We start from the raw sequence: 23,403 nt of genomic DNA on the forward strand, positions 1-23,403 counted from the left end.
ATGCATACTTCTTTTGACCTTTGCTCTCACCCAAGTGAGACCCAAGACTTTAATCTATTGGCCTGCCACCAAGAATGATAGCCCAACTAGTTGGAAATGACGCATGATGCTTCCTCAATAGTATGTTTTTATTTGCCATCTTGGGTCATTCACTTCAATTAGTTTTGTTTCCTTTGGATTTAATTTTTGTTTTTGTCTTTTGGTTTATGGACAGAAATAAATATCTCTGATATTTTGAAAATATTGCAATATAAAACAACTAGATGTGCTCTCTCTCTCTCTCTCTCTCTCTCTCTCTCTCTCTCTCTCTCTCTCTATATATATATATATATATATATATATATATATATATATATATATATATATATGGGTTAATTTACCATTAAAGCAGTTAGGTTTAACATTAAATGGATTCTACCTTATGAAAATTATTAAAATACATTAAAAATAATACTTTTAAAAAATACAAGATTAGGTTTTGAAGTAAAAAAAGGGTAACTTTGATAACTTCATAAAGTTATTTTTTTCGAAAACTGTGTTTGAATTTTCAATACCTTTTAAGTTCAAAAGACATATTATGCCAAAAAAAGTAACCTTGCATTTTAAAAAATACTATTATTTTAAAGGTGTTTTAGTTATTTTATAAGGTTGAATCCATCTAATGTAAAGCCCAATTGGTTTAATGGTAGATTAACCTATATATATATATGTATGTATATATATATATAGGGGTAGAGCCACCTTATGGGGAGGATGAGCACGTCGTACCCTGAACCACAAAAAACCTCCAAGCGGGTATGGGTCAATCATACCCTGACCCATCTCAGTCACTTGTGCTTGATCCAAAGGGGTCAATAGTCATTCCCAAATCCCCAGCCCCTATAAATCCCTAACCTCTCTCTTTGTCCCTCTCAACCATCTCAGAGTGCTAACCTCTTGTGGCTCCACCCAAGCCCACAACCCCATAATGCTTGCACTTTTGATTGATTGGTGGTGGCCTCCGATGCACCCCTTGCAGGACCTCTCTCTCTCTCTATGAGCTTTTGGCCAGCAGCATCCCCACTCAATGCCTCCAGCCATTTGCCATTTGACTAGCACCTCTGGTGCACACCTGACATGTCATCTCTCTCTCTCTCTCTCTCTCTCTCTCTCTCTCTCTCTCTCTCTCTCTCTCTCTCTCTCTCTCTCAAAACCCGGGTCAGGGCTTCATGCTTGCCACATGCACCATGCATCCAACCATCTATTGTCCAACAACTTCCTTAGCAAGGCAACATGCAACTGTTGGTCTTCTTCTTCTTGTGTTTTTAGGGTTTAGGTTTTTTGTGTTTTTTTAATTAACATTTAATTTTTTAAACGATATGAATGTTTAATGCCATATTTAATTGTTTCTTTCTTTTTTATCAACATTAAACATACTCCACATGCTTGATTTTAGTTAGACACTTAAAATTTTAAGGGTTTTATTTTTTTTAATTAGCATATATATGAATGATGTTTGTTAAGAATTAAGATTTAGGATTTTTATTTGACTTTTCTATAAATAGCATGATAATTTAATTAAGTTTTAAGGATTTTTTATACTTTTTTAATTAGCATTTAGGTCTTTGATTTTGGTTTTTTCAATAACATCAATATTTCATTAGGTATTTCGATTTTTTTTTTCAATTAACGTTAGACATGATTCCACATGCTTAATTTTAGTTAGATTTTTTTTAATTATCCTCTATATGAATGATGTTTGTTAAGATTGAGTTTTGTATTTAATTTTTTAAATAGCGTGAATATTTAATTAGGTTTTAGGATTATTTATATTTTTTCAATTCATATTTAGGGTTTTAAATGAGATGAATATTTAATTAGGTATTTTTGTATTTTTAATCAACATTAAACTTGATTCTACATGTTTGATTTTGGTTAGAATTTTAAGATTTTTTTGGTTAACTAGGCTATGTATGAATGATGTTTGTTAGGATTTAAGAGTATGATTTGGTTTTTGCAAAATGACATAAATGTTTAGTCTTGGTTTTAGGGTTTTCCTATGTTTTTTTTTCAATTACCATTATGCATGAATCCATGATGAATGCTTGATTTTATTTAAAATGTTAAGGGTTTTGTATTTTTATATCAATTAGCATAAATGCATAATTTATGATGTTTGTATGAATTAGGGTTTTGATTTGGTATTTTTCAACATGAATGTTGAATTATGCTTTTAGGGTTTATGTGTTTTTCTTTTTCAATTATCATTAACCATGAATCCATAAAGAATGAATATTTGATTTTAGTTAGAACTTAGAACTCAAAATATTAAAGGTCTTGTTTATTATCTTATCAATTAGTATAAATGCAAGATCTATGATTTTTGTTAGGATTTAGGTTCTTGATTTGCATCATTTCAAATGTCATGAATGATTAAATTAGGGCTTTAGGGATTTTTTGTGCTTTTCTTTTTTCTTTTTAGTTAGCATTTTAAATTAATAATAATCATCACATTATATGGTTGATTTCTATTAGGATGGAGGGTTTGTTTGCGTCTTTCCAATAACAATAATCATGATTCTATTTTTTATTCCTATTATGATTTTTAGTTTTTTTTTTTTGGTGATTTATTTTTGTATTTGATATATCTATATTTTATTGAAGTAGTTTAACCATCATTCAAATATATTTGCAATGTAAACATTGGATTGATATTTCATACTTAGGACTTCATTTATTAGTAATTTTTGCTTTCAGTGCTCTTGTGCCCACCCCAGTTTGGAAACTTAAAATTTTAGGATTTGTTTTTCCAATTAGCACATATATGAATAATGCTAATTAGGAAATAAGATTTAGGTTTTTCATTTGTTTTTTTTTAAATAGCATGAATATTTTATTAGGTTTTAGGGTTTTTTTGTGTTTTTTTTTTTAATTAGCATTTCAATCTTTGCTTTTGTTTTTTTAATAAGATCAATATTTCATTATGTATTTCTATTTTTTTCAATCAACATTAAACATGATTCCACTTGATCTTAGTTAAATTTTTTTATTCTTTTTTCAATTAGCCTCTATATGAATGATGTTTTTTAGGATTGAATTTTTTTATTTAGTTTTTTAAAAAGCATGAATATTTAATTAAGTTTTAAGATTTTTTTTGTATTTTTTTTAATTTGCATTTAGGTTTTTATTTAGATTTTTAAATGAGATGAATATTTAATAAGATATTTATGTATTTTTTAATCAACATTAAATATGATTCCACATGCTTGATTAGTTAGAATTTTAAAGTTTTTATTTTCTAATTAGGCTATATATGAATAATGTTTGTTAGGAATTAAGGTTTTGATTTGGTTTTTTATAAAATGACATAAATATTTAGTTATGGTTTTAGGATTTTTTTTTTATATTTTTTTCAATTACCATTAGATATGAATCCATGAATTAATATATAATGAATGCTTGGTTTTGGTTAAAATTTGAATGGTTTTGGTTTTTTATATCAATTAGCACAAATGCATAATTTATGATGTTTGTATGAATTAGGGTTTTGATTTGGTATTTTTCAACATGAATGTTGAATTATGCTTTTAGGGTTTTATGTGTTTTTCTTTTTCAATTATCATTAACCATGAATCCATAAAGAATGAATATTTGATTTTAGTTAGAACTTAGAATATTAAGGGTTTTGTTTGTTATTTTATCAATTAGCATAGATGTGAGAGCTATGATTTTTGTTAGGATATAGGTTTTTGATTTGCATCATTTCAAATGACATGAATGATTAAATTAGGGCTTTGGGGACTTTTTGTGCTTTTCTTTTTTTCTTTCAGTTAGCATTTTAATTAGTAATAATCATCACATTCTATATTTGATTTCTATTAGGATGGGGGTTTGTCTGTGTTTTTCAAATAGCAATTATGATGATTCTATTTTTTATTTTTATTATGAATTTCAGGATTTTTTTTTGTGTTTTGATGTTTTATTTTAGTATTTTATATATTTATATTTTATTGTAGTTTGACCATCAAATATATTTGCAATGTAAAAATTGGATTGATATTTCATACTTAGGATTTCATTTATTAAAACTTATTTTTTTTCACAATGCAATTGTCCCCACCCTAGTTTAGATTCCTAGCTCCGGCCCTACACACAACCACTATAATATGAGAACTGAAAACATGAGAACTAGAGTGTGGACCAAGATTTTCATGAGTATTTTTTTTGTTTTGTTTCTTAAATCTGACCATATGGATGCAATGTACATGCTTGGTTTTAAAGAGAATGGCTTTTGAATCATTCGATTGAGATGCATAAGAAAGATGTTTTAGGACTTGAAAATTGGTAGCTCAGAAATTTCATAAATATTCAACCATCCAAAAATCATGTTTTTTCATCGGAAATTTGAAAATGTCTAGTTCATACTCTAGTTCTCATATTTTCAGTGTATATATAAGTTAAATAAAAACTATTTAATAGGAAATGGGTTGTAAAATGCATTAGTGCGATATCTAAAAATGATCGGGTTGAATGCCTTCACAAAGGCTACAGTTGTTAATAACTGATGGGTACTATGGGTTGGCATGAGATAGCTGGACCGGTAGAGTAACACTATCATAAGCAAAATGGCAGGAATCTCATAACCATCTAAGAAGAGAAAAAGGAAAGAAGACTCTAGTTAATTTTCCACATGGACTACCTACTACATTAATTTCAAAATAACTATATGTTCTTAGCAGCTCTGATAGCAGCTCAAATGCTAATTAACCTCTCAAAGGTATAGAAATGGGGCATTATTGCCCAATCTTAGACATACTACCCACAGTAAAAAACCAGATAATCCAACCAAATTCAGAGACTTGGTGCAAAACCTTAATGTATTGGTGATTATAGACACCTCCCCAATACCTGTTGTAAGCAACATACCAAAACTTTAAAAAATTGAAGATAGTAGTATACATGGGAAAGGACAACAGTCAATAAATTCTGTCTGTAGTCTCCCTTCCCCTATTCAGTTTGACATGGGATCTCCATCCCTAGACCCACATGAATTGAAGTTGGTTGGTGGCTGACAAGATTGTTATATAATACATTGACCCATCCTAGTTCTTGGTCCTACCAATTCATTCCAAAGACTGGCATCTAGATTGACAGTTTTTTCACAGCATTTATGTGAGAGATTACTTCTTGTAGACTTGCTTTACCTTTTAACCTGTTGCCTTTAGTTTTCTTTAGCCTCTTTTATTAATTTTCCAGCTTCCCAGGGACCCTTTTTATTTGTGCTTTCCTTACCCATTCATCCTTATCTGATACTAGTGCTCTCGAACAGTGTTGTCAATATCGTATCCAATCGTCAGAAAATAGATACGATAAGGACCTGAATCAGTTATTTTTTAATAAACATAAAAAGTAGCTTAAAAATAAAATTTCAATATTATTTTAATGGTTTTAACACGTATCGTGTTCTGATTGACACGTAATATTTTTTAGTTATTTTTTGGCCGATTAGAAAGATATACTTGAGTATCGGTATTGACCGATACACCTGAATCGTTGGCCAAACGATACAAGTCTGATTCCCATACTGACAACATTGCTCTGGAACAAGCCCATCACATCATCATAACTCGATCGAAAGATCCCAGCTCATTCGCCCAATAATTTCAGTTAACTTTTGTCACTGGTTTCTTTATGATTGCACTATTTCACAAGGATACAGTTCATGTTTGACTTGAAAATACAGGCACACCACGTAAACAAGGAGATCAAACAGTAGCCAACGTACCTACCTAGAAGGAGGCTTGCCCTTTGTTGAAGAAAATAAACAAGAAAAGACGCAAATTACGTGGTTCGGTTTAGACTGAAATCTACCAAGCATCCCTAATGCGAAAGAGATATTTGGACGAGAACAAGTCTGCACGTATTGCAAGCTGCCAACAACTGATGCATATGGATAAGCACTCATTTGTGCTTTGTCAGTATCGTCCTGTGGATAATCCTTTAGGCTCAGCTTGTTACCTTTTGATATGAGTGTTGAACTAGAAGAATAATTCTCCATCCCATATCACTTTAACACCTTATTTATATCGAATCTTTAAGAGAGACCTAGAAAACCTTTAGCTCTGTTTCGACGGATCTTAATGTTGAATACATAAGCAACCTCACCCATATCTTTCATATCAAAATGTGATGCAAGAAACTATTTTTTCTCTGAAAGCAACTTTATATCGTTGGTTGCAAGCAAAATGTCATCCACCAACATCACTATAATGAACCTACTCCCACTTTCCTTAAGGTATATACATTGATCAATAATGTTTTCTATAAACCCAAAAGTCACAATGACTTGAGAAAATTTAATATATCACTATCGGAAGGTCTGTTTAAGTCCATATATTGATTTGTTAAGCTTGCAAACCAAATGATCATCTTCAGAGAAACCAAGAGGTTGTTTCATGTATACCTCTTCATTTAGATCTCCGTTGAGGAACATTGTTTTCACATCTATCTGATGTAGCTCCAAGTCATAATGAGCTACGAGGGCTAAAATTATTCTCATTGACTCTTTAGTTGAGACAGGAAAAAATGTCTCATTATAGTCAATGCCCTCTATCTGAGTGAATCTTTTAGCAACCAATCTTGCATTATGTCTCTCTATGTTACCTTTGGAGTCCTTGGTCTTAAAAATCCATTTACATCCTATGGGTTTTACTCCCTTAGGTAACTCGACAAGATCCCACACTTGATTATTAGCCATAGAGTCTAACTCTTCTTTCATGACTTCTATCCAGTGTGTAGATTGTTTGTTTTTCACAGCTTCCATAAAGGTCAATGGGTCAGCATCTATATCTATGAAATCACCAAGCTACTGAAGGTACACCACATAATCAGGATGTACAACAAATCTCCTAATTCTTGTAGATCTCCAAACAGGTCGTTCTTCAAGCTCAAATTGAACCTGATCATCCTTTTTATGCTCTTCTGCATTGTCCATAATAGGTTCACTTTGGATTTGTGCATCAACAACCATGTGATCAACCACATCATCATTAGGAATAATAATGTGGTATCTTTCAGTGTTTTCTTTAACAGGTGATGAAACTGGATCATGTACTTCCTCAAAACCAAGGTTTTAAAGTGCACTTAATTGTACTAAACCATCTTCAAGAAATTTTGCCTTATTTCTTTTCAACCATCTGTGGTGAATGAGATGGGCAGTAAAACCTATATCATTTTGATCTCTTTGGATAACTAACGAAATATCAACTGGTTGTTCTTGGATCAAAGACTTTAATGTGAGGGTTATACAACTTAGCCTTTGCAGGACATCCTTATATTTGCATATAAGACAATGATGATTTTCTACTTGTCCACAACTCGTAGAGAGTTTTAGGCACAGATTTCGTAGAAACCTTATTCAAAATATACACAATAGTTCTTAAGGCTTCACTCCACAACTTCATGGGAAGTGTTGAATAATTCAACATGACCCTAACCATTTCTTTAAGCGTACGATTTCTCTTTTCAGCTACACCATTCTGGTAGGTACTACCAGGCATGGTACACTGAGGCACAATGCCTTCCTTTTTGAGAAATTGCGCTAATGGTCCTTTCCTTTGCCCCATCTCAGTAAACCTACCATAATATTCGTCACCTCTATTCGACTTGACTATTTTAATAACTTTATCAGTTTGTTTCTCTACTTCTTTCATAAATTCCTTGAACATCTGAAAAACATCAGATTTTTCAAAGATCAAGTAGAGATATATATACCGTGAATAGTCATCAATAAAGTTGACAAAATATTTTTTGCCTGTGTAACAGGGTGTAAATGGTCCACATACATCTGTGTGGATTATCTCCAATATCTCACTACTACGCTTGGCACCCTCTTTATATGTATTTGTATGCTTAACCTTTATGCAATTAACACACAGGTCATTGTCAGTAAAATCTAGAGATTTCAAGATCCCTTCATTTACAAGTCTCTTTATTCTCTTTTTAGAGATATGATCCAACCTTCGATGCTAAAGCATGTAGGATTTATCATTTATCAAGCTACGTTTATTTTCAACCAATGTGTATTCAGACGTCAAAGACTCCTGAGTTTGAATCTTCACGTTTAATTTATACAAATCATCATAAACTGATGTAGAACCAATTTCAATTGAATTTCTGTAAATGAACAATTTAAAAATTTTAAACTTAAAATAATATCTAAATTTATCCAATTTTAAAATTGAAATTAAAATTTTATTATATGATGAAACATAAAAAACATCAGATCCAAATCTACGCTTGTATCTAAAGTAATCTTGCAGGTCCCAACACCCTTCACATACGAACGCATCTTATTTCCCGAATAGATGCTCTTCTCATGCATTGTTGGTTCCCTTTTGCTCAGGAACAACTGTAGACAATTGAAAATATGAATAGTAGCACCAGAATCAATCCACCAGCTATTTTTAGAAATTTGTAATAAATTACATTTATGAGAAACAAATGACAAATTACCTTTCTTTTTCAACCACTTCTTGTACTTTATGCAATTTGCCTTCTTGTGTACTTTTTTCTTGCAAAAGAATCACTTTATGGAAGTAAAGTCGGATTGCTTACCTTGAGATGTCTTATCTCATGTTGGCTTCTTCCTAGCATTTCTCTTGAATGCATTCTTCTTTGGTCATATCTTGGATGCATGAGAAACCATATGTACACTATGCACCTTCTCTCCTTTCAATCTCTCTTCTTCTTCAACGCACTTGGACATAAGTTCATTAAACGTCCATTCATCATTATGTGTGTTGTAAGAGATTTTGAAAGGTCTGTACTCCAAGGGTAAGGACGCTAGAACTAAATGCACTAGAAAAGAATCAGAAATGATCAGCTTTATGTCATTCAGTTGAGACACTATATTTCTCATTTTCAAAATGTGTTGGTGAATGTTTTCTCCTCTAGTATATTTCATAGATATGAGCTTTGACATCAGGATACTGGCTCTGGCCTTGTTTGAACTCATGAATTATGCTTCAATAGCACTCAAAAATTCTCTCACTGTTCTGCATTGCGGGATGACACTTCGAATATTCTTAGCCACCTTAGATTGCAGAAGTAACAGACTAAGCCTATTCGAATGCTCCCACTTCTCAAAAGCACTCTTTTATTCAGTAGTGTTTTGATCAATCAGGGCAGCGGGTTCATCTATCCTTAGGGCTATATCTAAATTCATAGACCTAATGTAAAGAGAACAGTCTCTTTCCAATCACTAAAGTTTGATCCATCTAGAAAGGGAATACAGCTAGAGCCATCTAAAATCACAGGACTAAAAATTGCACGACAAAAGACATGTATCAAAAGGCATTCATACGAGATAAAACTTAATGAAAAAAGCAAATTAATAAAGGCCCTTAATATGCTTATTTCTAGGCGAGTATAAGGGGGTTATTGAAACCTTACTTTGGTAAGAGATCCAACACGCGAAACCACTTCGCCTACCGACCATATTTGATAAAACTAAGGTTCTTGTGAAGTTAGATCATCAACATAAGGTACCTTTGGATACACATGTGCGATGTATCTTGACACATTTACCTTATTTTACCCTAATTAAATTATAAACACGATAAAACTTCCTTTGGGTCGTTTATCGTTTCACGAATCTAAGTACAATGTTTATATTGGCTAAAACTGTATGATAGTACTAGAAATATTTTGACAATATACGTATATTCAGTCACTTTGGTGGCGTGAATATTCTAAATCATCTAACTATCCTTAATGCTAATATTGAATATTCAGATACTCATGGAAGCCCCCCTTTAGCTTTTAATGGCTTAGTACTTATTGGGTCTTAGTTTCTTGGGCTCAAAGGTTGATGCATCTCTTTTTATCTATCAAAGCTCCGCTATAGTTATTTTTGGGTTGATCTATATTGATGACATCATAGTGATAGGGAATTCTAAAGCTCGGGTTTGTTCTCTTATAATTCACATGGGCAATGAATTTGATCTTATGAATATGGGCCCCCTGCATTTTTTTTCTAGGCATTGAGGTCATTCCTATTTCCACAGGTCTCCTTTTATGTCAGCACAAATATATTTTGGCTCTCTTGAAACAAGTACAAATGGATGGATCCAAACCAGTTAGCACTCTTATGGCTACTAATACATCTTTGTTGGCCATCAGTGGATCTAATTTGAATACCCAACTTTGTATTGAAGCATTGTTGGTGCCTTGCAGTCACTCTTATTTGGCCTGATGTTTCCTTTGTTGTTAACAAAGTGTGTCAGTTCATGCACAAGCCCACTATTGAGTTTGGATTTTATGTTATCTCATGGTGACAATTCATTATGGGTTGTCTATGGTTTGGTCCAAGAATCAATATATTTTTGTGTTTATAAATGCTGAATAGGTTGGTTACCCAGATGGCAGGAAGTCTACTGGACGCTATGCGGTTTTCATATGTCCAAACTTAGTATCATGGAGCTCCAAAAGGCAGGGCATTGTCTCTTGTTCCATCATTGAAGAAAAATATCGTGCTTTCTTGAATTTTGCCACAGAAGTCACCAGGGTTTGTCATCTTCTTTATGAATTGGGTTTGAATGTTCCTCCTACTACTATTTGGTGTGACAACATTCGAGCCACATATCTTGCTATCCATCCAATTTTTCATTCTCTGACTAAACATATCAAAATTGATATCCATTTCATCGGAGACAAATTGCCAAGAAGGAACTTCAAGTTTGGTATCTCCACACCAATGATCAGCTCACTAATATTTTCACTAAACTGCTCTCCTCTCATCGTTTCTCTTTTTCTTCGGTTCAAACTCAATGTTCGCGTCGGTCCATTAAGTTTGTGGGGAGGGTGTTAGCTATATGGATATGAAACTTTCCATGGATATGAGAACATCCAATTCAATTAAGGATATTTTGATATACAATCCCATTATGGCAAGTGGTAACACCCATGGTAAGGTGTTACAAGAGAGGACATCTACAGAAGAGGGGAGGCAAGCCATATCGTCTTTGACAAGGAGTTACAAGAGAGTACATTTCAAAGAGGATCCTCTATCTTACCTAAATTCAAGGCTGAAAACAAACTGGTATATTTCAAAAGAGAAGCAAGGTCTCTATTCAAGATTAAGAATAGAGGCTTCCATGGACATAGGTTATTCATAACCTAACTGGTTGCCATGTGAGTGTGTTTTCCCTTGTGCGTGTGTGCCTGATCAATTTTTTCATCATGTTTGCGGGTTTGTTAGCACCATTAGAATAAACATTTTAAGTACAGAAGGCTAAGACCAACACAACTAGATCTTTGACCTTAGGTACAATCACTACAAGGATGAGGGTCAATAGCAGTGACTCTTTAACGATGACAAAAAATGTTACCACCATTAACTAGCAATAACGGCAACTTTAGATATCCCTATCAATGCTTTTACCCCGCACCAATGTCACCGTTAAAGATATTTATATAACGGCTCCTTTATATATTGCTGTTATAGGTATGTTTATAACGACTACATTATGGCCGTTAAATATGTCATTGTTATAAACATACCTACAACAACGACGATAGATATCACCATTATAGGTATGTTTATAATGATGACATTATATAGCCATACATTATTGCCGTAAAAACTTGTATGTCAATATTTAACGGACATATAATATCGCCGCTATTGATATATAACATCGAGATATAAATCACATTGTTATAGCATAATCGATAATGATAACATTAGATGGTCATTAATTATTGGCGTTAAAAAACTTTTATGACAATATTTAATGGGCATATAATATCACCACTATTGATACATAATGGTGACACAAAAAAACTTGCTATTATTGTCTTTCTCTATAACTGTGACATGTCAGTTACCTTTATAGCCTTGACGGCAACATAAATGTTGTCGTTATAGCCTAGTAACCTTTTTTTTCATATTCTTATCTCTCAGTTTCTCTCTCTCTCTACAATCTTTGTGCACGGTCGTCGGACCACCATTAGCTTTCGAACGTAGTGCCTACTCCCTCCTCTCTCTTTGTGATATCTCTGCACTTGTACTCGTCGGACCGCCTTCGAAGTGTTGCGTCTCTCCTTCCTGCATGGTATCTCTCTCTTTCTCTCTCTAAGAGAGGATCAGTTTCATGCTTCTTTGGGATGAAAACCATCAAGGGGCCCTTGGATGTTGCTCATGGCCAAGATAAACAACACCCAAGAGCCCACCAAATAGAAGGCATTCAAAACAAATAATAGCCATCAATTTTCAAGCTCGGGTGTTTTTCATCTGGAAAGTGGATGGCTTGCAAAGGATTTTGGGGCTCATCTAGGTATAGAGACCAATTTGACAGCTATTTGAACAACACATCCAAGGCTGACCCAGACCGTTTGGAAAAAACAAAAAAAAAAATTATACAATATTATTATGAGTTTTTATTTTTCTCACAATAATATAGTTGTATGTGAGAAAAATATCATTTTTACTCGCACTCTCTATGCATGTTCTTGGGGTAAGTGTCAATCTCTCTTCTCTCTTCTCTTTGGATTCATCCTGCTTGCGTTCAGATTGTCGTATTTGGATTGATCAGAGGGTGGGAGAAAACTATAACAATAGAGGAGTTATTTTTTCTTTTATCTGAATTTGTAAAATATCTTGTTTGAGTTTTTCATGGATCTTTTTCATGGATCAGAACCATGGGAATTGTTGATAGATAAGGTTTTAGATTAGGTGGAATATGTTAGCTTATTATTTTGATTTTTTTTTAATCTTTGACGACTTTTTCTTATATCTTCTTATTTTTCTCCATTTTTGTTTAATTGCAATGGGTTTTTCGCTCCCTGTTTTTTCCCTTTTGTTGCTTAAGAATATTTATACAAAATTTTATTTAACTGCAACTTGCATTTATCTCCTTTGACCTTTTGGACCGTTTAGATAGATGTAAAGTTATTTTCATATGTTTCTGTGTATTCTAATTCCTTTTGAGATTTGTCACAATGCAAACTCCCAATGTCCTTTCAACCTAACTAAATCAACAGAGCCCTCGTGGTTCTGATTGGATCTCATCATGTTTAACAATTGGCTTTGAATTCCCAAACTACATTAAAAAACTTCATTTGCATGAGTTTCCAACAATCAATCGCCTACAAGGATGTCCCAAAACTTTTAATAACAATTTGAAAAGTCTGTCAATATTGATTATCATCTCTTTAACAATTTATTTAGCAATAATATGCTAAATTCATTGAAGAAGAATTGTTCATTCATGTTGTTTTTCTTTTTATCTCTATTCAAGTATCATAGTTTTAGTTTGAATAATTCATATTTATTTTCTTCCATTTTTAAGCCGCCAGCATCCGGGGACTACTTGCACTAAGGCTTGCAGACGACAAGATATTACCATAGCGGTGATAAATAGACCCATGGCAGCAATAAATAGACCCAAACATCATCTGATAGTTTTAATTTGAATAATTCATATTTATTTTTTTCTATTTTTAGTTTAAATAATTAATATTTATTTCCAACCTTTTTTTGTCGCCTTTATAGATTCATAGCGGCGATAAATAGGGCAATAACAGCAAGAAAAGTCGCTGCTATTGACCGTCATCCTTTTAGTGAGTTTTTCTATATAATAAATGAAATAAAAAAAAACATTGCAATTCTTATATATCTATGCGGTTCTTTGCCTTGAGTGCTCTCTTCACTCACTCGTCTATCTTGAACATCTTTGAATATTCCAAGACATTTTGCTGTTCTTTTCAATAAAGAAAACCTGAACGCCACTACCTTGTAAATCTGAGATTTCTTTCAATTGAGGCTCTCTTTGGGAGATGGGCGTCAACATCCTCGATCAGACATTGTTGATCAAAATCAGCGGATTTCAATGTAAACGCCCCTCTCACCTCTGTTACCATCTCCACTCCTTTTTCCCAAATCGGCGAGCGGAGACAGATGAGGTGCCTGAATGTTAAATGCTATATATGTGAAAAGATGAGGTGCAATATAATTGATTGCACAAATATTTGTGCATTAAGCACCTGATCACCCTGTCAGGTGTGGGACCCAAGACCTGATGGAGGGTAGGGGAGTGCACAAAATGTTGTGCAATCATATTGCACCCGATCCGGACTCGCTATATATGGACTTAACTAGCAGTGAGCTAAGGTCAGATCCCTCGGCCTAGGTCCATATCATTATCACTTGTTACTCCCGTATCATTGTTACCATGACATAGAGAAAAAGTATAGAAAAGGGGAAAGTATCGTGATATCAATGGCTTCATTTTCAGAACCCTTTTTCAAATTATATTTTTAATTAATTCTGTTTCCTCCTTGTTCTTTATCTTGCCCTCAATCTTTTTTTGCTATAACAAAAAACACGATGTGTTATTCATCAAACAGTATCGAAAAGAGACTTTATATTTAGGTTGACATTTGAAAGTTGAGTAATTGCATGTATAAATTGGGCAGTTTATTTAATTTACTCAGTATTTCTAATTAACACTTAAATATATAAATAGTAATGATAGGGTGCTCTCGGAGTACCTACTCCCACTTGATAGAAAAGCTTTAGATTTTCATTTTTTTTGAACTTTTTTTGTTGATCAGACCCTATAGATATGATCTATAATCATTATTTAGTAGAAAATAAGTTTTGGATCATGTGATTGTAGCATACATGTAGGATTTTTAAAACCTTTAAAAATCAATGGCTCACAATGTATCAAAATTTCATGATTTAAAAATTTTTATTTTTATATCCAAAAAACATGATCCCATGATTCATATCAAATAAACTATGTTGAGTACATCCATAAGGTCTGATTGAGAAATGCAACCTATAACTATGATTTCTAGTATGTGAGAGTAGGTTCTCACGAAGCACCGTAGCTCATGTATGAAATAACTCAAAAATATAAAAGCCATAATATTATAATTTTATATTTTTTAACATTCTTTAAATAGTTGCTTTTCTGACCAGTAGCCTAGTGCCGACCTTGGACACTAGCTAAGTGCTGGACCACCACTTAGATGGCCTTTGTGAAGTATGAGCACGCTTCAACTACGTAACTCAGACCAGACCCACCAGGCCTAATCATGAGGGGGGTGGGCTCAGCAACATCACTCATACTCGAGCTCTAATGATCTGTCAAATCACAGCATGGCACCATGTCCACGAAACTACAAGTTGCTGAGGGTCTTGGTCCACTTCCCACTAGAAAGGTTGGTGTTCGATGGCTGTCAAAATATCCTAATATTTTTATTTTCCATTTTAAACTGCCAAAATATCCTATTGTTTTTAAGATATTACAATATTACCATTTATACCAAAATACCACAATTTTATCATGACATTTACCATTGTGTTAGATATTTAATGGGAAAAATAGGTCTTTTTCTCTCTTTATATATATAGAGAGAGAGAGAATAGAGCATAGGTGCTTGAACATTAGGTGCTGATGATCATAGTGACAAATATCACAAGATTTATGAAAATATCATGAAAAATTGCCTGAAAGTTTAAAACAGCAATTTCTCGCATGATTTTTAAAATATCATGAGATTTATGAAAAAACATAAATATTGTGATTTAAATGTGATATTTAAGTTTTAAATGGCTATTTATCATGAAAAAACATGTATTTTTATTTTTAAATATTTTTTATTAATATTTTATTATAAAAAATAAATGTTATTTATTTATTTATTTATTTATTTATTTATGGCCAAGGTTTTGCCAAAAAAGTGTGAGATTTATGAATTTTTTTCAATTTCTCACGAGTTCTTGAAAAATGAGATTTTGCCGATAAAACCGTTTGTCACTATGTTTATGATACATGCTTGATGAGTTTTTCTTCTCTTTTGGCATTATTTTGCAATTCCGACCACTATAAATGTGATGGGCATGGTCAATTTACAAGGAATCCACTCCTGGATCATGTGTTTTCAATGAAAAATTATATTTGGAGCATTGAAAATTTACAAAGATTTTGGACCGTTGATTTTTCGAACCTTGTAAAAACTTACTCATGTGTCGGAATCAAATACTTCAATTTGCTGATCCCTGTAAAATCAAGTACATAGATCACATTTGTACGGTCAGAATTTAAAAATAAAACAAAAAAACCTTAAAAACCCATCAAACATGTATCACAAGCACCTATGCTCTACTATATAAGTATATATTATATTTATTGCCTCTTACAAATACAATTTTCTATGGTTTCAGTTTATTTATTTTTTGCTGATAAAAAAAGCAGAAAATTTAAAATTTTAATCTTTCACTAGAATTTTGCTGACAATATTTTAAAAGTTTTCTCCAAACTTGAGCATCATCCATGCATTCATATTGGTTAGTGACGCTTGGATACACAAAAATTGGTTCATCGGTTCACCTACAAATCAAGTTTCAGGCCAAGTATTACGAAGGTTAGCCCTTAATTACCAATGACCATCGTCAGCTCCGAGGGATGAAAACAGGTTAGATTCTAGAGTTGGATTTGGGTCAGACATAATCGTATGCAGTAGGGTTGGTAAATGAGCCGAGCAAACCGAATAGAGGGTGTTGAAGCTCGATTGGCTTATTCTAGTGGCAAGCTCAGCAAGATGAAGCTCGTGGTGAGCCTGAGTTAAATGAGCCGTGTGAACTGGCTTGTTTACAAAACAAAAATGTTCTTTAAAATTGAAAATAGTAGAACTTGGACTCTAAAGCTATTGAGTTAAAGCTCAAATTGGCTCATTTACAAAATAAATGCATTGTTTCAAAGTTGTGAGTAATAGAATTTGAAGTCCTAATTAATTACTTTTTTATTGATAGGCAAGCTGGGGTTAGGCAGACCCCCACCAGTTATACATCATACCATTTGGATTTGAACTTGCAACGTCCAAACACAAGGTGACGTGCACTAACATCTCCTACCAAACAAGCTGAGCCCCCTGATTATACATTATACCATTGAGATTTGAACTCCTAATTGCTTATTGCATACAAGCCAAACACTTCCAATCATTTGCACTCTATGATATACAATATATGTAAAATATGCTAATTGCTAGTTAATCAGAGCTGAACGCCCGTTGTTCGTGTCTGGCTTGCCAAGTCTATTTGACAAGTTTGAATGAGTTTTTTTTTCTGAGCTAAACACAAGCTGAGCCATGAGTGGCTTATCTCATTTTCTAGCGTTACTAATCAGACCCAGATACAGAATGAGAGTTGAATAAAAAAAAGCCTTTACTAAATCCTTATAACTCAATTAGCCATTTGTCTTAATTGATCTAAAATATACAAGTGAATCAGAATCAGATATTTGTGAGATCCAAAGACAGATATGCAGTTGTATGTAAAAACACAAACAATTCAAACACGATTGATCCAAAAACCATTACCTAACATGATCAAACTAAGTCAGCTCGATCACATACATGACTCAAGCCAGAGTTGAAGAAGACTCCTAATAGATGTACATCAGTACTAGTCATGGATTAGGTTATTGCTAAATGTGAATTCCAAGTAATATGCCTGAGGGTTCCAGCGAGCTGGCCCCTTAAGACTTACTTAGGGGTTGTTTGTTTCATTCCCACTCATAAAAAAAGACTCCGTGGGAAAGGCATCCCGTGATGGAAAAGACGTGAAATAAATAAATATATAAATTCATTTAGGGTGAGGGAGTGTATAGATTTACATAGTCAATGCATGGTCAACATGAAAAGAAACCCATGATGACTGTGTCCCATATGAAAATGGAGTTGGCATGTTCATATAAAAATGGAGGGTTTTATATGTAAGCCCCTAGTTTCGTGTAAAAATTGGGTGAACAAAACAAAGCCTCAGGGTCGTTTGTTTCATTCCCACCAATAAAAAAAAGACTATGAAAAAGGCATCACATGATGGAAAGGCCATCTCATGTGTGAAAAATGCTTACGTAAATCCATTTACAGGTGCTGGTGTGTATGGATTTATGCATGATCAACATGAAAAGAATCCCATGATAATTAACTATAGGCCCGACAGGAAAATGGAGTTGGTATATTTGTTTCACCTGCATATGAAAAATGAAGGGTTTCATATGTAAACCCTCAGTTTCATATGAAATTTTTTGAAACAAAAATCTACATCTTGTTGGCTCTATTGCTACATCACAATGACGCTCTAATCAAGGTCCAATGTCCATAGGAGGGGGCACTTAACATTGCTCTTTTTGATATTTAAGGAGGGAAACCCCAGTTCAGGTGGTGGGACACGAGAGAGATTGACACTCACAGCACTTACATTACACAAAGTGTGCTATGTGACTGCACCTGATCAGCGTCACCAACACCTTATATTCTATTTAATAAAAAAGCATTGCATTTTCATATATAAAATCTGTAATATATCCATGTTCATATCGGTATCTGTGCCACTCAGATCTCCAGTTCCATGTCTAGTTCGAGCAATGGCAAGGTCAGGTCAGGCTTGGGATTGAATGATATAGCTGGATGAAAAAATTACACTAGATCGCCAAACACTGCTTGGAATCAGATCAGGTCATGCTGAACATGAGTTTTTTTGCTCATGCCAACATCGTGGTCGTCCGTTTTGTATTTTGAAAAGTTAAAAAGTCAACAGAACAGTTATATGCTACGTGGCATTCATCCAAAATGCAAACAGAAGGCCACGATGTTGGCAAGAGCAAAAAGCTCATGTTCAGCCTGATCTGATCTGCTTCCACACTACTTTGCCTATCAAAGAAGAAAAAGGGACAAGGGTAGTTAATAAATGTTGGATCTGGATCATCAGATCCATCAAGTTGGATCCCACCTGCACAGCTTGGAAGGATGGGACATTAAAACTAAGAAGATTCAACACACAAACATTATAGTGCATTTCATTTGAAGAAAAGATGAACTTATTGAAACGAACAAAGCTAAAGCTTACCCGAGGTCTTGTAAAGTACTTTGGCAGTTGGATCCAATCCCAACTTGGAGAACCTTTGTGGTGGATCATGTTCAACCGGCAAGCTATATTAACTAATTTCATGTGCTTAATCTAATAAAAATATTCAAGGCCATTTTCAAGTCATGCTTATCTCAATGAATTGAAAGCACTTGATTTTTCACCATCCCTGGAAAGCATCCTATGACATACTGGCCATGAGCCCATGATTAAACCTATTAGCACCGTTAACGCACCATGTCAAGCACACAAACTCTGTGTGTGTGGTGTGGGTGCGCGCACATGGTTGCGTGTGTATGAGCGCATATGTGCACGCATGTGTGTGTGTGTGTGTGTGTGTGTGTGTGTGTGAGAGAGAGAGAGAGAGAGAGAGAGAGTAGCAACAATATGACTAGCTAGCAAAGAAACAAAAACAGTCCTCCCACCTTTTTGTGAACATGACGTCAATGTGGATAGATTAACAGCTCTAATGATAAAGTAATAAAAAACTAGAATCAATTGTATCTCATGTTAAAATTGATTAAGATTCGGTCAAATCCTTGCCTGTTGCAGCACTTAAAGTTCACATTAGTTTGGAAACAAAAGTAACATACACCAAGGTATCCCCAAGCTCGCTCCCCATGCAAAGCACGTAAAACTTTATCTTAATAAATAAACCCATGAGAGCCAGTTCAACTGCACCTTCCAAACGCGTGTCTAAGAATGTCATTCAATGGTCATTAGATTTTCCTAGCAACTGGAACTATTTTAAGCCAAATCAGTTCAATGATATCTTCAACTTTCTGATTGTCCAAACAAGTATGTTGTCCATGGCCTGTGTGGAGTTGGAAAAAGCTTGAATTTTGGAACAATGCCTTAAATATATCAGAAACAAAGAAACAGACAAAGTCCAAAATAAAGAGAAATTGCATCAAACATGACCAGATCAAGGGAGCCACTCTAGGAAGAAATCTTGTGCAAAGGCTCAAGGCCCTCTTAATTTTTCCTACCAAATTTTATGATCTTCCTTTGTTCAAGATTAAATCAACAAAATGATCATGATAAAGACTGCTTAACACCACTGGAGTTCTCAATTCAATACTTTTTAAAATACACGATCTGCCCATTCTTCAACCAATATGATTAGGAGCTGAAACTTAACATGAAGTTTTGCCACATATCTATATATATATACACACAAACAGACAAATTTCTTTTCTTGGAGTAACAAGAAGAATAAAGCTAAGGTGATACATAAATTGGAGACAAATGCTTGAATTGTATTAACAAAGAACACCTTAAAAACTATTAATAATATTGGAGTCATACTACACGAATATTTTTTGTTCATCCAGCTTCCTAAGGAGGAGAACTTCTAGCCAGTTCTCTAGATGATTTATCATGTACAGGTATGTGGATTGTGAAGACTAGAAGTAATTAAGCAATTCCCTTGGATGATTTATCATTCATTAGTAGGTCATCTTCTGAATCAGAGAAATCAGTCGAGCAATAATGTATGTGTCCCCTTTTCAATAACTATAGCAGTTGAATAACTTGTCAGCAAGACTAACCACGGAAGTTTCACATAAGTGAGTTAAGGTTAAACTATTTCTCTGCATTTTTACACATGGGGAATGGGTTCTAATATGGTGTCAGCTACTAATAGTCCTCTAATAAAGGGCATCTGCTTTAGAATTTTCGGAATGTGAAGAAACTGTTAAATTTTGTTATCATGTGGGTTGTCGCACATTTTAGCGATACCATATTTTTGTTGCAGATTGAAGAATGAAATACCATCATGTGCTACAAAGTTCAATGAAGCTTAATCAACGGAATGAGAACTTCCTCTTCTTGTGGAAATATTTCGACTATTTTCATGTTTAAAGTCGACCACTACAATTTCTTAGAACGATAAACCCCAAACTAGGTGGGTTTTCCGTGGATGCATCCTATACACGCAACTTTGTGAAGTATTAATTAGCTTCACATCGTTGACCAAATAATAGCCTGAACAGAGAAAGAAGTATAACTAGTGATAAAGTAAGAAATGAGTAAAAAATATTGTTTCTCTAACTTTCCTAGCGTCTTGACATGTACTAACCTTATTTTTCACTTGGCCTTTTGTTGCTTCTGATATTTCAAGTGTTTGTGACCCATTAAGCATAATATTATGGTACCTGTCATTTTGCTGTTTCAATTTAAGTTGAGTCACATTATGACAGAAAAACTAAGCACTGATGCCCCAAATTTTGTGGTCATGTTTATTTATAATGTTAATGTGATTTATGTGACTTCAAGTTTCATAAACTTTCCTAGGAGCCTATGTTGTAGCACAAGTTTTCTGATATTGGTTTTTTATCAGAAAAATATCACCAAGGTCTTTCAACACTGCACCTTTGGTACTTTCATTGACTTGTTCTTAATGCCATGACCAATGTTATTTTATGGAAAGTAATGGCTTCTTTAAGATCTCCAGATCGTTTGTCCAATCACAAGAGACATGATAAACTGAAGCTTAGGGGAAAAGAAATGAAGAAAAGGAAAAAATACTGTGACCTAAATGAAGGGATAACAAAAAACACACAATGAGCAACGCCTTGTAGTCATCACAAGCAGTTTCATATCTACAAGGGCTCACAGAGGATAAAACTGGCATAATACAGATTAAAACACTTTAAGAAAAAATATGACAACAGATCGAGCAAGAAAACCAAGGTTATCATGAAAAGAAAGTAACCTTGAGCCGTAATACCTAGTCCTTCAACAGAACTCCAAATCTCAACTTGTATGAAGCCAGTGAATATAAATGCACAATTCCAATACAGTAATTAGGTTTTGGCTTCTTGAACGTTATTTCAGAAAAAGTATAATTTCTATGCATGTTCCGGGTGCAAAATCAACTATCTTGCCTCAAGAAACGCGTTCAAATACTAAACCTATTGGCATTGCATGGCCATAATGACACAGAGAGAGAGAGAGAGAGAGAGGAAAACGAACTTTGCACAGAAAAAGTTTAATCCTCGAACGCTAAACTCCCCAAGTTCCAAATTTGTGACAAGGAACTGCATGACCTAAGTTTGGTATCAAGACTTTAGCCTCGGAAAGGCAATAAAACAATCAAAGTCCAATCTACTAGCAATGTAATCAGGGGAACTCTTGCTCTTGTAGTTATTAGTCGCCTCCTCCTAAAAGTTGCAATTACTATAACGCCTAAAGCAACAAAAAAAGAATATCTGAATTACTTGTCATATTACCCCTAAAACGAAACACCAACATCGATATACCAGACACCAACAACATAAATTCGCTAAATACATGAAAGAAGCGATGGAGATTAGAAGTTTAAAAAAGGCAGAATAGGCATCAAACGTTTCCATCTCTCCATTTCATTTATTCAACTTTTCTTTTCAATCAGTCAGGGATTTGATGTGACATTCATGTTGTGTTAGGGTTTTCAACGTCCTTAAACGGCATTACTTCAAAAACCAAGAAAGATAACAAAAAATAACAGCTAAAACTAAAAATAAAGAGGGGAAGAGATCGTGAGAAGAATCCGAAAGTACCTCTTTTAGAGGCACTCTTAACAAGGTCAAGCTCACTCCCACTGCACCAACGAACTCAAATTTCACAGATCGAACAGGAAACTCTCACTATCATCCCACATAGAACAAGGATTGGAATCCATGGGAGGCAATGCATTCAGCACGCTAGCATTATCATAGTCATGCCACAATAAGCTCGAAGTTGGTGACTGAGGAACTGCACTAACAGCACCAGCATCACTGCTACTACCACCAGCATTAGGCAGCGAATCAGCAGAAGGATTTGTAGGAGGGTTCGGCAGATCTGGCACAAGAACACCACCACCATCATTCTTCAAGTCAAGATTCTCAACCATGGCAGGACTGGAAGAAGAAGAGAGTGACAGTCGCGAGCCAACCGACCCGGCAAGCGAACCGATCTCTTCATACAAACTCGAAATGGAGGAAGAAGAATGAGGCAAGTAAGGGTGATTTTGAGACTGATCAGGAAGAGAAGGATTTGTATGAAGCAAAGGAAGATAAGGCTCAGTGGTGGTGGAAGCCAAGGGGTAGTACTGACCAACAGAACACTGCAAATGTGGTAACATGCAAGAAGAAGGGGATGCATTATGGTGGAAGTTAAACGCATGGTGGTAAGGAGAAGGGCGAGGGAGGATAGGTCTGAGAGTGGTGACTGTGGTGGAGGTGGAGGTGGACTCTGAAGTAGGCCTTTGGCTAGGAGAAGGTCCGAGATTGAGCTGAGCCCGGGGGCCGTACAAGACCGTGGCGGCTCGGTCGTAGGCGCGGGCGGCATCCTCTGCGGTGGAGAAGGTGCCTAGCCACTTCCTGGTCCTCTTCCTCGGCTCCCTTATCTCCGCCACCCATTTGCCCCAGCTACGTTGCCTTACTCCTCTATATCTAAACTTGCTGTTATCCGGGCCTCCTTTGCCCTTGCACTTCCGAGTGCGGCCCTCGTTGCTG

This window comes from Nuphar pumila, chromosome 2, assembly GCF_984573655.1.
Source record: "Nuphar pumila chromosome 2, dmNupPumi1.hap1.1, whole genome shotgun sequence".
Lineage (NCBI taxonomy): Eukaryota > Viridiplantae > Streptophyta > Magnoliopsida > Nymphaeales > Nymphaeaceae > Nuphar > Nuphar pumila.